This window comes from Camelus dromedarius, chromosome 1 (assembly GCF_036321535.1).
Source record: "Camelus dromedarius isolate mCamDro1 chromosome 1, mCamDro1.pat, whole genome shotgun sequence".
NCBI classification, from domain to species: domain Eukaryota; kingdom Metazoa; phylum Chordata; class Mammalia; order Artiodactyla; family Camelidae; genus Camelus; species Camelus dromedarius.
This window is the reverse complement of record NC_087436.1, coordinates 61947735-61963317: the sequence shown is the minus strand read 5'-3', so window position 1 is coordinate 61963317 and position 15583 is coordinate 61947735. Positions and strand designations below refer to the sequence as shown.

Here is a 15583-nt window from a genome sequence, read left to right as displayed (position 1 = left end):
TTCTCCAGATCTTTGTACAGCTGATGTCTTCTCATGATTCAGATCTTAGCTCAACAGGATTTTCTTATTGAAGCCTTCCTAAATAAGTCTTGTCTAGGTACATCTTTATCAATTACCTATTTTATTATCTTAATAGCACTAGTAAGGTACGGTGCATGTCTATTTCATTCACTGTTACTCAGAAATTATAGCATTTACGAGAACATTCTAAACAGTCAATGGAAGTGTTTTTGAATAAATATTGAAATAAGGATTTCTCTAGTAGGTAAGTTTTTTTCTGCAAAAACTCGTATTATGTAATTTAGAAAAACCCGTCTACACATGCAATATCATGTTTAAAATGTGAACCAAATATGGATCTGCAGTTAGGATATACATTTCTTGTTCTATATCCCCCAACTATTGGGTAATAATGTTAGACAGTCGACTATTAAATTGCTTTAAGCCCAACATCATATGGACAACATTTTTAGACGGCTTATTCAGTTAATAGTACATTCACTTATGCATGTGTAAGAAGGGAGATTAACTTCAGGAATGGAATAAAAGAAACAGTAATAAACATTATTATATAACAACTTAAAGAGATGAGCATGCTTTCATCATGAAGAACTTGAAGCAAACATAGTACTTTCAAGTCAGGACTCTGTAGGAAGTTGGAAATATGGGTTTGATATTTGGTTAAGAAATTTTCGGCACATACAAGAATATATTTTAAAATATTTGCAGGTTGCACTCTGTGGGACGCGCACTCTGTGGGAAGCTCATTCTGAGAGAGAAAATTTTTAGGAAATATGCTTGGCATGGAAATCTTTGGGATGAGAGGTAAGAAAGCAAAAAAGGTCAGGAGGAGAAGTTGAGCTGCAGTGCATCCAGTGAAGGCCTCTGCTGACTCCAATAGGGAGCTTTAGAGCTGGGGTCATCCTTCAGTGTTCCTTCAAATGGAACAAGGAGCAGCCTGTACCCCTACATTGATAAATCACTGGATTCTGAATGCCCTGGAAGGAGGTGTGGCCGTGTTAAGGCAACTCCTCAAATGACACAGTCTGCAAAGTGGGAAGATACCTGAAAAACATCTTTAGCAGCATTCCCAATAGCTTAGGAATTAAGTCCTGCATTCTTGAAGAGAGACCTGGGTGTCATATCACAGCACCAAAACTTCCATGTAAAGTAACACAAGTAATGTATAATTCTCTTAGGTAATAGTTAAATCACTTATCCTTAAACAAATAGGAAATTAAAGTCGATATTACAATATCAATGAAGTTCATACTTTTTGTTTCATCAAAGGATTTATATAGATGAAAATAGACTAACTGTGGCATATTCTAATAACTTTTTACTGATAGGCCAATGTATACAGCAAAATACCAATTACCATGTGTAATTTAATTTTAGAAATCTATTCCCAACAAGTTTGACCCCGTTGCTGTTCTGGAAGATAGTTTATTATTCTCTGGCTGTGACAATATTAAAATCTAAGATTTTTAGCTTCTAAGAAGAGGTACCGAACATGTTTCAAGAGAAGCTCATGAAGTCAATGACATTTATATTGCTCAGGAAAGATCTACTCAGTCACCCTGACAATTAATCATGAAGTAAAAAGGAGGAGACATTTTTAGAGAATGAGAGGGAATATGTGAAATGGGTCAAGAAAATTGACACGCCCTCGCTTATTAGGTAAGCAGCTCTTCCTATCACCTGCTTTAGGTAAAGTTAAAAATTTTACTAGGCATAGATGTGATTTTTGTTTACTTTTTTTCATAATTATACTCATGTATCAGAATAACTTGGTCTCCTAGTACATATCTTTGAAAGATTTTTAAGTCCTTGTCAGTATCATTGATTCAGAGCTCCAAATAAAAGAGAAGTTGACCAGCTTCTTAGTCATATCTGACCATGCTCTTTGCCTTTCAGCTCTTCATTTTTTTGAAATGTATGTTTCACTCTTCAGGAAAGTCTTATTTATTCTGTTAGACTCTTTATTTATTCTGTTAGACTCACAGATGAATTCACCCCTTTCTTAAAGCTTTGTATCTCTGGTCTAATCTTTTTTAACTCTCTCATGAAAATTAATAACATATAGATTATATGATGTATTTGATTATTATTGATAATAGTATTAACTGTCATGTATGTTCAATTCTATGTTAGACATGTCTCCTCAATTACAATATATCTTCTGCAACAGCAAAATTCACATTATCTATAATGCTTAACATGATGAATATAGGAAGCTCTATCATGGTTGATTGATAATATGATTCACTGAGGCATTGAGTTTACTCGAATTCCAAGAATAGGAAAAACTAGTTTGTTCTGAATATTTTTTTTCAGTTTCTACTTATTATAAAATTTAATCAAAGTCATTTTCTGAGTAACTCTTTCAAATTGCAGTGTTCATTTTTATTCCCCAACAATAGTATCTAGCAAAAGAGGATAAAACAGTTTTAACTCGGGAAAAAGAAATGAGAATTTTGAACTTTATATAAATAGCAGCAAAAAATGAAAACAATATGTTTTTGTTGTAAGCTGTATCTTTGAATCATCTTATTATATTTCTTCCTATAGGCAGAATTCCCCAGGTGTTTGCTTAAACAAATAGGAAATTAAAGGAAAGGCAAATTCAATTATTCCACTCAGTAACTGAAATTAGCATGATGGAAATGTTCAGGAACAGGTATAATTAGAAACAACAGATGTGTTTTTATATATTGAGTTGCCATGTTGTAATCACAGAAATAATCACAATGTCTAAGAAAGTCGTATCTTTTTAGATCATTACAATTATATATGTTTACCCATTGCTGTTGATGTGAAAACAGCGGTAAAATATAGGCATTTCAGTAAATAGAGTCTTGGAGATGCTATTTTTAAAATGTTGATATTTTTTACAAAGTCACCTTGCTTCCTACCAGACTATATTCTTCTATGAACATTCCTTCCACCATGATATGTAGTAAGAAATCTCACAAATGTTGTTTATTACAAAATCATTCTGCCTTCCAGCCCGTTGAGTAGGTATGGGTTTGGTAAGGGGACCCTACCTTTCCATTTTGCTAAACTGCATAATATATTATCTTAAACATTTTTATAAAAATAGTAACCGATCAAGAACACAGAGTTTTAGCCAGTGATAATCAGGTTGCTAACAACTGTACTGATCATATATACATTTGATTAAGAATGTATTCCAAAGTGAATAATCCAACTAAATTTGAGATAAAAAGCAGCATAAGAAACAGAACACATAAGAATTAATGATTATGATATCTAAAATGCTTGAAAGTTATGGCATAGTTTCTATTCATATTTTAAATCAACATGTTTCCCACCTGTGATATTATGACTGTATTGTCACATATATTTCTATCTCAAATGGCTTCTCCCTAAAGATGGATCTTTCTCTTTAGGATACTTTAAAAACAACTAAAATTCTAACAAAATAAATTGTTAACAAAATCAAACAAGACTTGCACATTGATGATAATGACAATTAAAGCTAAATGTTATTTCCTCCAAGCAGTGAAATAAAATACTAATTTTACCTTGATGTCTTTTAAGAAAATCTTCATCATTCTAATGTTTTGTGGTATACATTTCCCACCAAGCTGATTAATAGATGCTAGATAATAAGATTTCTTCCTCAATGCTGCTAGGATATAGGATTGAACAGAATGTACTGTCATCCTTTCTTTTTGAATTATATTCAGAAATTTACACCTTGTTCACATTCTTCTTTTAATTACATGATTTATTATAGTCAGCCTTCTGTCAGTAAGAAGTATTTTTTCTTAGCTTTTATCAGAAGCTTATATATTTATTCAAGTTCCTGTATCCAGAACTGTACTATAAGAAATGTAATTTTCAATTTTAAGGATTAAACTTTAAATATTTTATATACTTTGGATTTTAGAACAGTTTCAGATGTATAGAAAAGTCACAAAGATAGCACAAAAGCTTCCATATTGTCCACACCCAGTTTACCCTCTTGTCAACATCTTACATTAGTATGGCGCATTGGTCATAATTAACAAACCAATACTGATACATTATTACTAATTAAAGGCCATATGTTATTCACATTTCCTTAGTTTGTACCTAATATCCTTTTTCTGTTTCAAGATCCCATGCAGGATATCACATTACATTTTGTCATCATGTCACCTTAGGCTACTCTTGACTATGACAGTTTCTCAGACTTGCCCTATTTTTGATGACTTTGACAATTTTAAGATGTATTGTTCAGGTGTTTTTTAGAATACTCCTCAATTGGGATTTTTCTTATAATTAGGCCTAGTGTTATGGGAGGAAGGAAGGAGGAAAACCACAGAGGTCAAATGTCATCTTCATTGCATTTTATCAAAAGTACATATTGTCAACATGACTTTTCACTGTTAATGTTAAACTTGATCACCTGAGTTAAGATAGAATTTGTCAGATTTCTCCATTGTAAAGTTACTATTTTCTTCTTTTCCATACTGTAGTCTTTGGAAGACAGTCACTCTGTGCAGCCTACCCTTACAGTGTGGGGAGGTGGGGAGTTCCACTCCACCTCCTGGAGGGTAGATTATCTACATACATTATTTGAAATTCTGCTCAGGAGATTTGTTTATTTTTCCCCATTTACTTATTCATTCAATCATTTATTCCCATCAATATGAACTCATGGATATTTATTTTATACTTCAGGTTATGATCCAATACTATTTGTGCATGTGTGTGGCTCAAATTACTTTATATTTGGCAATTGGAAGCTCTTTCATTTGGTACCAAGTCCCTTGACATCCCTCTACCATTGTTTGTGTTTTACAAGTGTTAATTTTTTTAGTGCTACCTTAATTTCAGGTACTGTAGAATGCTTCAGGCTCATCTTGTATATCCCCTGCCCCAGTAGTTATTAAATCAACTGTTCTCCAAGTACCCCTAGTTCCTTTCATTGGTAATGGTATTAGAAACCAAGGTCTGGATACTCAGTGTACTCACTGCTATTGGGGTGTTGTTGCCTCTAGATGTTCTCAGCTGACTAAGCAAGGGAATATATATGCATATATTAGCTCATGCATGTACACGTATCTGTAATTATTTCTCTATGTAATATCTGTATTTATGCAAAGGTAAACATGAGTTCATACTGCTGTTTCCAGCTGAGTCCTTTATGTCATGGATCATTCTAGCCTCCTCTCCTTGCTGGTATGTACCCTTTCAATCTGAGAGTGAGAAGCCCTACCACCCACTATTCATTTACATAATTGCTGAATTTCAGGATACACATACAGTGGTTTCAGAACTGTAAATCTGTACCTCTATGTAAAACAACTTTATCAACTACAGTACAGAGTTATGTATATTTTTCTAAGCTGTAAGACTAAAAGATTCCACTCACTTCCAAAGTTACACAGGTCAGCAGCTTTTGCTTCCAACCCCAATATGAGGTCGTTTCTTATATCTGTAATACAGCTATATTCTTTTGCCACAGATAGCATTCTATTATAGGATTCATGCCCTCCATCTTATGTTTTTAACTTATGTACAATAGGATTTATTCTGAGCTGTCAAGTTCTATGAGTACCTAGGTTCATGAATTGTGCCATATGTTCACAGTTAACACTATCATACAAAGTAGTCTCACAGCCCTGAAATTCTTCTGTGTTTCACCCATTTAAACTTTCCTCACTCTAGACTCCAGACAATCACTGATCTGTTTAAATTTTCTACAGTTTTGCCTTTTCCAGGATGTCATATAAATGGAATCACACAGTTTGTAGCATTTTCATACTGGCTTCTTTCTTTTGACCATATGCATTTAAAATTCATTCATGTCTTTGAACGGCTTGTTAATGCATTCTTTTTTAAAACTGGATATTATTCCATTGTATGACTGTATCACAGTTTGTTTATACATTTATCTGAGTGACATCTTGGTTGCTTCTAGTTTGGGGTGATTAGGAATAAAGATATTATAATCATTTGCATGCCAGTTTTTGTGTGGACATAGTTTCAAGTTGAGTAAATACACAGAAGTGCAACTGTTGGGATTGTATACTAGGGCTCTGTTTAGCTCTTTTGAAAACTGCCAAACTGTCTTCCAAAGTGAGAATGCAATTATGCATTTCTACCAGTAATGAATGGGAGTTCCTGCTGTTCTAACTCTTCAACAGTAATTGGTATTATCCGTTTATTGGATTTTTTTTCTATTGAAGTATATAGTGAAGACTTACAATGTTGTGTTAGTTTCTGGTGTATAGCAAAGTGATTCATATATGTGTATGTGTGTGTGTGTGTGTGTGTGTATATATTTATTTATATATATATTTATTTCAGATCCTTTTCCCATCATAGGTTATTTTAATATTGAATATTGTTTCCTGTGCTATACAGTAGGCACTTGTTTTTATCCACTTTATATATAGTAGTGTCTATCTGTTAATCTCAAATTTCCAACATATCCCTATGCACTTTTCCCTTTTGGTAACCATAAGTTTGTTTTTTTTATGTGTGTTAGTCTATTTCTGTTTTGTAAATAAATTCGTTTTTTTAGATTCCACACATTAGTGATACCATATGATGTTTGTCTTTCTCTATTGGACTTACTTGACTTAGTATGGTAATCGCTAGGTCATCCATGTTGCTGCATATGACATTATTTCTCATTTATGAGCATATCACTTTACCACTAAATAAGAATTATTGTTGAGAAAAATAGGATGTTATGTGATTTTTCTTCCTTTTAACATGGTCATAGATAATCATATATCCTGGAAGTAGGGAGCATTTGTATATTCAAAACTGAGTCGAGGAGGAGAAAAAAGATGAGGATGTTAATCAGGAGAAGAAAGACATAGGCACAAAGTGTTACCAAATGCAAATAAAAATGGGGAAGAATCACATCTGCATATAATTTTAACTGAACACTACTTATCAAATATCTAGAATGTTTTATGATTTTAAAAAGATAATAGACAAATCTAGTTACAAAGTATAAAATCTGTTAAAACTCAAACTGTGTACAACACTTTAAAGATAAAGGACACTCAGTGCTGGCCTTGAGGATTAACCATTTTAAATCATTCAAACTGACAGTATACTCAACTTTGTTACTATAGGAATCCCCTTTATAGAAGGTCTGAATCTTATTCATGGAAATCTCAAGGGGAGTAAGAGTGGGCAAAACTGTAACAAATTACAATTATAAAACACAAACAATGGTAGAGGGATGTCAAAGGACTTGGTACCAAATGAAAGAGCTTCCAACTGCCAAATATAAAACAATTTGAGCCACACACATGCACACACACACACACACACACACAAATAGTATTGGATCATAATCTGAAGTATAAAATAAATAACCATGAGTTCATATTGATGGGAATAAATGATTGAATGAATAAGTAAGTGGGGGAAATAAACAAATCTTCTTTATTCATTCATCCATCAACGGACATTTAGGTTGCTTCCATGTCTTGGCTATTATAAACAATGCTGTTATGAATATGAACATTGGGGTATGTGTATCTTTCAAATTAGAGTGTTTTTTTCTTTTCTGGGATGTATGTCCAGGAGTGGGATTGCTGGATCATAAGGTAATTCTATTTTTAGTTTTTCAAGGAACCTCCATACTGCTCTCCATAGTGGCTGCACCAATTTCCATTCCCACCAATAGTGTAGGTGGGTTCCGTTTTTCTCCATATCCTCTCCTGCAGTTATTATTTGTAGGCTTTTGGATGATGGCCATTTGGCCATTCTGACTAGTGTGAGGTGTTACCTCAATGTAGTCATGCATTGCATTTTAGTCATTCTACTGAATGAAGACACATGAGCAAAGACTAAAATTGAGATAGATGGGAAGAGTTGCACTGAATTTCCACATACTACTCAATCTCACTATTTCTCTACTTTTAGATCATATATATTGGGCACTTGGATTAGGGAAAAGGCTTGTTTAGTGTTTTAAACAATGTTCGTTAAAGTACCTTGGGTATTATTCCCTTAAGAGAAATTGTCGTTGCAGTTTTCTTCTGTGCAAGATTTGGTCATTTGCCATGTTCCTATAGCCCCTCTGTCTCTATCAGAACTCCCACATTAATCTTCCTAGAATTCCTTATTTCAGTCCCCAAAACCCATTTTCATTTTTTCCAGAGGAGTTTGGTTTCTCTTTGACCTACCATTGAGGTTCCAAGCCCTATTCAGTAGGGCTCATTTCCACAACCAAGTAAGTCCATCAGGGAAGATAATCACCCACAGAATTCTCTTCTAGAAATTCTGTAATTAACCTATTATTTAATAATATTGTTTGGTTTTGTCTCTACCACATGCAGAATCACACGGATTTCCCTGTGGAGCACCTACTCTCCCACCCAACTCTAGGATGATCTTGGCACATTCTGAGACTTCTCAGTCTAGAGTGAAAGTAATTTATTCTTGAGTGAGAGTGGAAAGTGCAGAGACAGAAATGGCTCGTTTAGGGGGGAAAAATGAGAACTGGCTGATCCAGAAAGGGTGGGAATACAATTTAGAATTGACCACATTTACAAATAATGACTGTTCATGATTATTAGATAAATACTGCAGCTTCTCCAGAGAGTGCCAACATGGCTCTGAACTTTTGGTACAGAAGTATACTTTAGGAAGCATCTAGAAGAAGAGTCACAACACTTTGTATGATGGGCCCTCATATTGTCTTTGGTTCTGAAAATCTTTGTTACAGTTCTTCCTGCTCTTATTCCCCTTGAGATTTCCATGAATAAGATTCAGACCTTCTATAAAGGGGATTCCTATAGTAACAAAGTTGAGTATACTGTCAGTTTGAATGACTTAAAATGGCTAATCCTCAAGGCCAGCACTGAGTGTCCTTTATCTTTAAAGTGTTGTACACAGTTTGAGTATTAACTGATTATACACTTTGTAACTAGATTTGTCTATTATCTTTTTAAAAATCATAAAACATTCTAGATATTTGATAAGTAGTATTCAGTTAAAATTATATGCAGATGTGATTCTTCCCCACTTTTATTTGCATTTGGTAACACTTTGTGCCTATGTCTTTCTTCTCCTGATTAACATCCTCATCTTTTTTCACCTCCTTGACTCAGTTTTGAATATACAAATGCTCCCTACTTGCAGGATATATGATTATCTTTGACCACGTTAAAAGGAAGAAAAATCACATAACATCCTATTTTTCTCAACAATAATCCTTATTTAATGGTGAAGTGACATGCTTATAAATGAGAAAAATTTCAAGTATGATAACTTCATACAGACTTTGCTTTTCCTTTGTTAATCATTCAATTCTGTCATCTTGACACCACTAGGTTTTTTATCTTTAGAACCTAATTACCAAGGTCAATTTCTAACAATTCCTTTATTCAGTGTCTATGAAAAAAATGAACCATTTGAGTTGAAGCTCTGATTAAAAATGAAAGAGTCATGTAAATTGAACAAGTGACATTCTTTTCAAGGCTTATAATTCATTTTTATTAGTAGAAATTGTGTTTCATATAATTAATATGAAGTTTTTACTGGGCTTAAAAAGAAAAAGAAAGTTTGTTAGTTATGATGCAGAAGAAATACATATTTATATTTGGCAAGGATTAATAGCTTCTAAATTCCAAATTTGTTTAAATGTCAGTATGTCTTCAAAATCCTAGACTAAATTAGAGCTTTTGTGAAATTTTGCAGAAATTCAGACTTTCTGGGTGACTTATTTTCCATCTCTCCAGTCACTTACCCTTCATTCTCAATTGAAAAGTATTTTCTACTTAGTCTTAGTTTACTGAAGGTCAAATTACAGATTCTCAGTTTTTTTTTAAATTAAATGCTTGACAAGTGTCATGTAAATTTTATGTAAGGTTCATTCTCATGTCATGTAAGAAAATTTATGCTTGTGAAGAGCCTTAAAATTCTTCAAGCTCTGGAAGTAAAATATGTGTATTGTTAACTTCATAGGCATATATTGAAGACAAGAAGACAATGCATAGGTGGTAGTTGTTGCTTTTACTTGTTCATATTAGGTCTTTTTTATTGAGGTATAATGACATAACATTATATTAGTTTCAGATGTGCAATGTAATGACTTAATATATGTACATACTGCAAAATGGACACTACAATAAGTCCAGTTAACATCCATCACCATACATAGTTATAATTTTTTTTCTTATAATGAGAACTTCAAAGGTCCACTATCCTAGCTTCTTTCAAATGTGTAATACAGCATCATTAACTATGGTCACCATGCTGCACATCACATCCCCATGACTTACTCATTTCCTAACTTGAAATTTGTACCTTTTGACCCACTTAACCCATCTTGCCCACTTTCCATTCTCTTCTCCTGGCAATTACCAATCTGTTCTCTATATCCATGAGCTCAGTTGGGTTTTGTGTGTTTTATTTTGTTTTGTTTTTAGATTCCACATATAAGTAAGATCATATCGTGTTTATCTTTTGCTGTCTGACTTATTTTACTGAACATAATGCCCTCAAGTTCCATCCATGTTGTTGCAAACGGCAAGATTTCATTCTTTGTTACATCTGAATAACATCCCATTGTATACATATATAGGTTGTTTCCATATGTTTTCTATTTTAAATAATGCTGCAATGAACATGAGGCTGCGTTAATCTTTTCAAATCAGTGGTTTCATTTTTTTTGGGGGGGTGGAATACCCAGAAGTGGAATTGCTAGATCAGATAGTTTCAATTTTCTGAGAAACCTCCATATTGTTTTCCATAGTGGCTGCACCAATGTACATGGGGGTTAGAGCTTCACATATGCATTTGAGAGCGACACAAATATTCCATCTATAAGAGACAACTTTAAGAGAGGAATCCTGATACTGGAAGCCTTGATTGGTGAAGGAGGGAGAGCGGGTTGACAAACAGGAAATACGGAAAGGGATCCTTTGGGATTATCCCAAGTTATAAGGCAATACTGTCACAAGTAACGCAGTCTCATGATATTACAGAAGGAGAAAAGGATAAATTTGTTAATATATTAAACATGATAGTCCATAAAACAGCTATGTTAATTGTGAAACACAAGTCATAGTTCAATTTGTTCAACGACAATGCAAAAATTCAAAAATTTAGCAAAACAGAAAGAAAATAAAAAGAAACTATGAGTGGCGTATTATTGCAGAATATACTGATAAAGCTTCAAATTGTGTTCATGTAGGCAATTTTTTCTGATGTGGCCACCTAAAGAACCCACTAAAAATTGCCCACATTACTAAAAGATGAAGTTTATCCGACTTTGTGTTAAGAACAGGGAATAAAAACTTTCCCCACTAGACTTAGTCATTCTGATATTGGGTCTATGTCCTGTTTTTAAATAAATACACTACCAACTGTTGAGAATTAATGCTGATGGAAATGCTCATTTCATTAGAAATTTCAGGGATTAAGGGCCTCTAAATAACGTGATTCATTGTATTTTCTGACCAAAAGACTGATTCTCATTATGTAAGGAGGTCAATAGATCACCTCACTCCTACCCTTACTCCCTGCTAGAGGGGTAGATCACATTAGTCCTGGTCATACCCCTCTATTCCAAATGACAGCCTTCTCTCATGTTGCTTCCTATGACTGAAATGCACTTCTTCCTTGCTTGCCTTTGCTGGGCTAAGTCCTACTCATTTAAGTTATTACTTGTGGTAAGAAGAATAATGGCCACCCAAAGATGCCCAAATCCTAGCCCTAGAACTTGTGAATATTAGATTACATGCAAATGAGAACTAAAGTTGCAAATGGAAATAAGGTAAAGATAATCAGCTGACCCTGATATGTACAGATGATCCCAGATTTTTTAGATGGGTTCAGTGTAATCACAGAAGACCTTAAAAGTAGGGGAGGGTGGCAGAAGAGAGAGAACCACAGGGACGGCAGCATGAGAACAGTGTGACAACCATAGTTGCTGCCTTTGAATTGGGGAAAGGTAGCCACAAACAAAGGAATGTGGGTGCCTCTAACAGCTGAAAAAGGCAAGGAAACAAATTCTGCCCCCAGAAGGAGTGTATCCCTGAAAATCTTGATTTCAGCCCACTGAGAATCATTTTGGACTTCTGATCATCAGAACTATAAGATGATAAATTTGTGTTGTTTCCAACGACTGAGTTTATGCCAATAGCAATCTAATATAGTACTAAAATGATCCTAAATGGAACTTCCTTAAAGAAGTCTCTCCAGTGTAACAGAATCGATTTGCTGTTCACATGAAACTAACACATTTTAAATCAACCATACTTCAATAAAAAAGAAGTATTTCCAGAACACCTAGAATAGTTCTCTTTGTTCTCCTTCACAGCAGTTCTCTCAATTTTAATTGAATAAATATTGTTTAGTTAGTATTTGTCACCTATTTGAGAAGTTAAGCTCAATGAAGACAAGGATTTCACACGTTTTATCCCAGCAAAATTCTCAAGTCTTAACATAAGACCTGACTCCATAAGTGCTTGATAAATACTTATTAGATAAAATTGATTTTTAAATAAGAAATTGATTCTGTTTTACTCTTCTGGGGCTATCAAGGACCAATCTAGGAAAAATGAGTTTTGAATTCTTTAAATATTTTAAGAAAGGGATCACAAGAGAGTAAAAATATCTTGCCCGGAGGAAAACCTATTAGTGCTAGGACTTCCTGCCTGACTTGTGAGTATTTCTTCTGCCTTTTGAAGGCAGAGTATTCTCCTTCAGCCTGAATCTTAATCTACAGGACTATTTACAAATTGTCTTAAAAATAGAAAAGGTCCTAATATGATAGAACTGAAATCCTACAGAATAGAATTTAATCTGAGATCTCTCTCCCCATGCATGCACAGAGGAAAGGCCACGCAAGAAGGTGGCAATCCACAAGCCAGAAAGAAGTTTCATTGGAAACCAACTTTGATGGCACCTTAATCTTTCATCCTACAGAACTGTGAGAAAATAAATTTGTGTTGTTTCAGGCATTAAAAAATGTCTGAATAATAATAATAAAATAATTATTTTTATTACATAATAGTAAAAAATATAAAAATAATAAAAACATGATAATAAAAAATTATTAATGTCTTCTTAGTATAAATATAGAATGTTTAATAAACGCATGGTTGATATAAGAAATGAAAAACCAATCATTTAATATTTTATAATATTTTTCACACCAGTATTGCTTCCATGATAGTTCTATGTTCAAGGTTTGACAGCTAAGTAATACAAAATAAGAAGAAAAAAAAAAACTTCTTTCCTTAAACTTAAAAGCAAAAGGAACTGGCTGTCTGAGAATGGTTGGAAACACTGATACTGTCAAGTCACAGAAGGCTACTTAGGAAGTATCCAGGCATTTTTAAAAAGACATTATCAAATGCCATAAATAATGATTCTGTGAAGTCCCGTCACAGTTCCGACTGCCAACGCACTGGCATCTCAACATGAAGAACTGGCTCCAAACTTTCTGAGCATAACCAAATTCCTAGGGAATATGAGTAAATATCAAGAGAAGTGGCTGCTGTGTTGGCAGATTTACTGGGACTTCAACCAAATGAATTCAGCAAAGGAAGCCTTAACTTGCAGCAAATAATCCTTGCATCTGTTTCTTAGGAAGCTATATTCTGTTACTTTTGCTTATTGAATTTTCAATTTTGTGGATTTCAGTAAAATATTTGTCTTAATTTCAAATACAGTTTTCATTTATATTCTAGTAGCCGCTATATTATAGTGACCACTAGCCAAAGTCACCAGACCTATTAAAACTATTTTTTATGTGAGAAAAAGGTAGAAATGTTAATTGTACAATTCATAGCATTTTATTCTACTTGAAATTATCATTAGTCATTTAAACCAAAAAATGTATTATCATGCAAAAATAAGATTCTTATTACATTTCCTAAGAGGTTACCAAAGAAACCTGTTATGTAATAACACTCTGGATTAAATAAGTCAACAAACATGTTTGGGCATTTATTGTATGTCACATCTTTTACTAGAGACCTAGTGGAACTGATAGACAAATAAATCTGTATGATGTAATATAGTAGAAACCATGATAAATGAATACAAATACATATAGTCCTTTAAAACAGAAAAGAGAAATAATTCATTAAAGAAGAAAGCATCTTTAAAATGGGGAATTGAGCTAAGCCTTAAAAGAAGGTGGAAAACTGCTACTCTGTGTTTGATGTGGACATGCTAGGGAGAGTGCTCTATTTACCTGCAGTGTTTGTTTCAAAGCAGATATATGATCCAGGGGTCTAAAGATTTTTTTACTAACAAAAACCCCTCTACTATATAAATAGTATATAAACATAGTACTATATCACTACAGTGCATGCAAATGACATGGAGGTGAACCGGAGGACCCAGAATGTGGGGATTTTTCCGTGTGCCCCGGACAGAGATTGGGTAGTTGGGTGAGGGGCTTCGTGCACCAGACGGACAAGCTGTGGGCACAGACAGCCTCCTGGGCCATGCTGAGCCACAAGTGCTGTAAAGAGGTTATGGCCAAGAAGTAGTCCCACTGAGCCTGGTGCCTCCACCATTGTGGAGTTCAGAGGGCTGCCCAAAGGCCTGGGTCTCCCACCCCCAGGCCACAGCCCCTTGCCACCCCACTGTTCCTCTGTGGCTTGCACCTCCACCACAGCTTCTGATGCCACCACACCCGCCCCTTGCCTATATTATCCAAGTGCCCTACCCAAACCCTGAGTAGTATTGCCCTCTCTCCCAAGCTTATTTCTCAGTGGTTGAAGACACCTTGGGTGGGGACTTCCTCATTGTCCTGAACCCCATCCCAGCTGAAACTGGAGCTGGCATCTACACTGTCCACATCTTCCCCAAGCCTCCCAATGCTCTAAGGCTCTGAAACTCACAGGATGAGGAGCAGCCAGTCTGCTTGTCGGCAGTCCCAGCGCTCTACTGGCTGTTCCCCCCAAACCCCCTTCTCTCCCCAACAACCCATCTTCTGACTTATTGGCTTCAGGTTGGCAGCGCTGCCCATGTCCCCTGCCCATCTCCTCCCAACTAGCAACTTACACTCTGACCCTGGTCCCCTCTACTGAACTGATGTCCACAGGATACCAACTGTGAAAAACAATGAAACTATACTCATATATAAATCACTACATATAATTTTACATATTTATATAAAAAGTGGGTAAATTTTACATTTTTAAGAAATAATTTTTTCTACTAAAATGCACATGGCTTATAATAAGACTTATTTGTTAAGACTTTTACTACTAGTCAGGATGTAGAAATTAAATTTATAAGAAACCAGCACTTCCATCATAAATACATGAACAAGCCAGATGAGTCATAAAATCTCCATAGGTTTTTGTTTTTGATGTTTTTTTTGTTTTGTTTTGTTTTGTTTTTCTTTGCTTTGCTTTGTTTTCTTACCATACTAAGAAAACTAAATTCACTGAATGAAATTAACTATAGCAAGCAGCCTTTGAGATGATCACTGATGGTCCCCTGGTTCTTGCTCTTCTCTGAATGCAAAATAGTGGCCCTTTGAAGGTCATCCCTGAGTCAAGAAAGCTACTGAAAATCTCTTTAGTCACTTCAGATCTTCACTGACTACACTGGAGCAGCACTCCAAGAT

General features: G+C 34.6%; 1 pseudogene; it reads right to left on the bottom strand.

The window, feature by feature from the left end:
• Positions 1 to 14977, bottom strand: part of LOC105091809 (retinoic acid receptor RXR-gamma-like) — a 63117-nt pseudogene extending 48140 nt beyond the window's left edge.
• Positions 14978 to 15583: the final 606 nt, after the last annotated feature.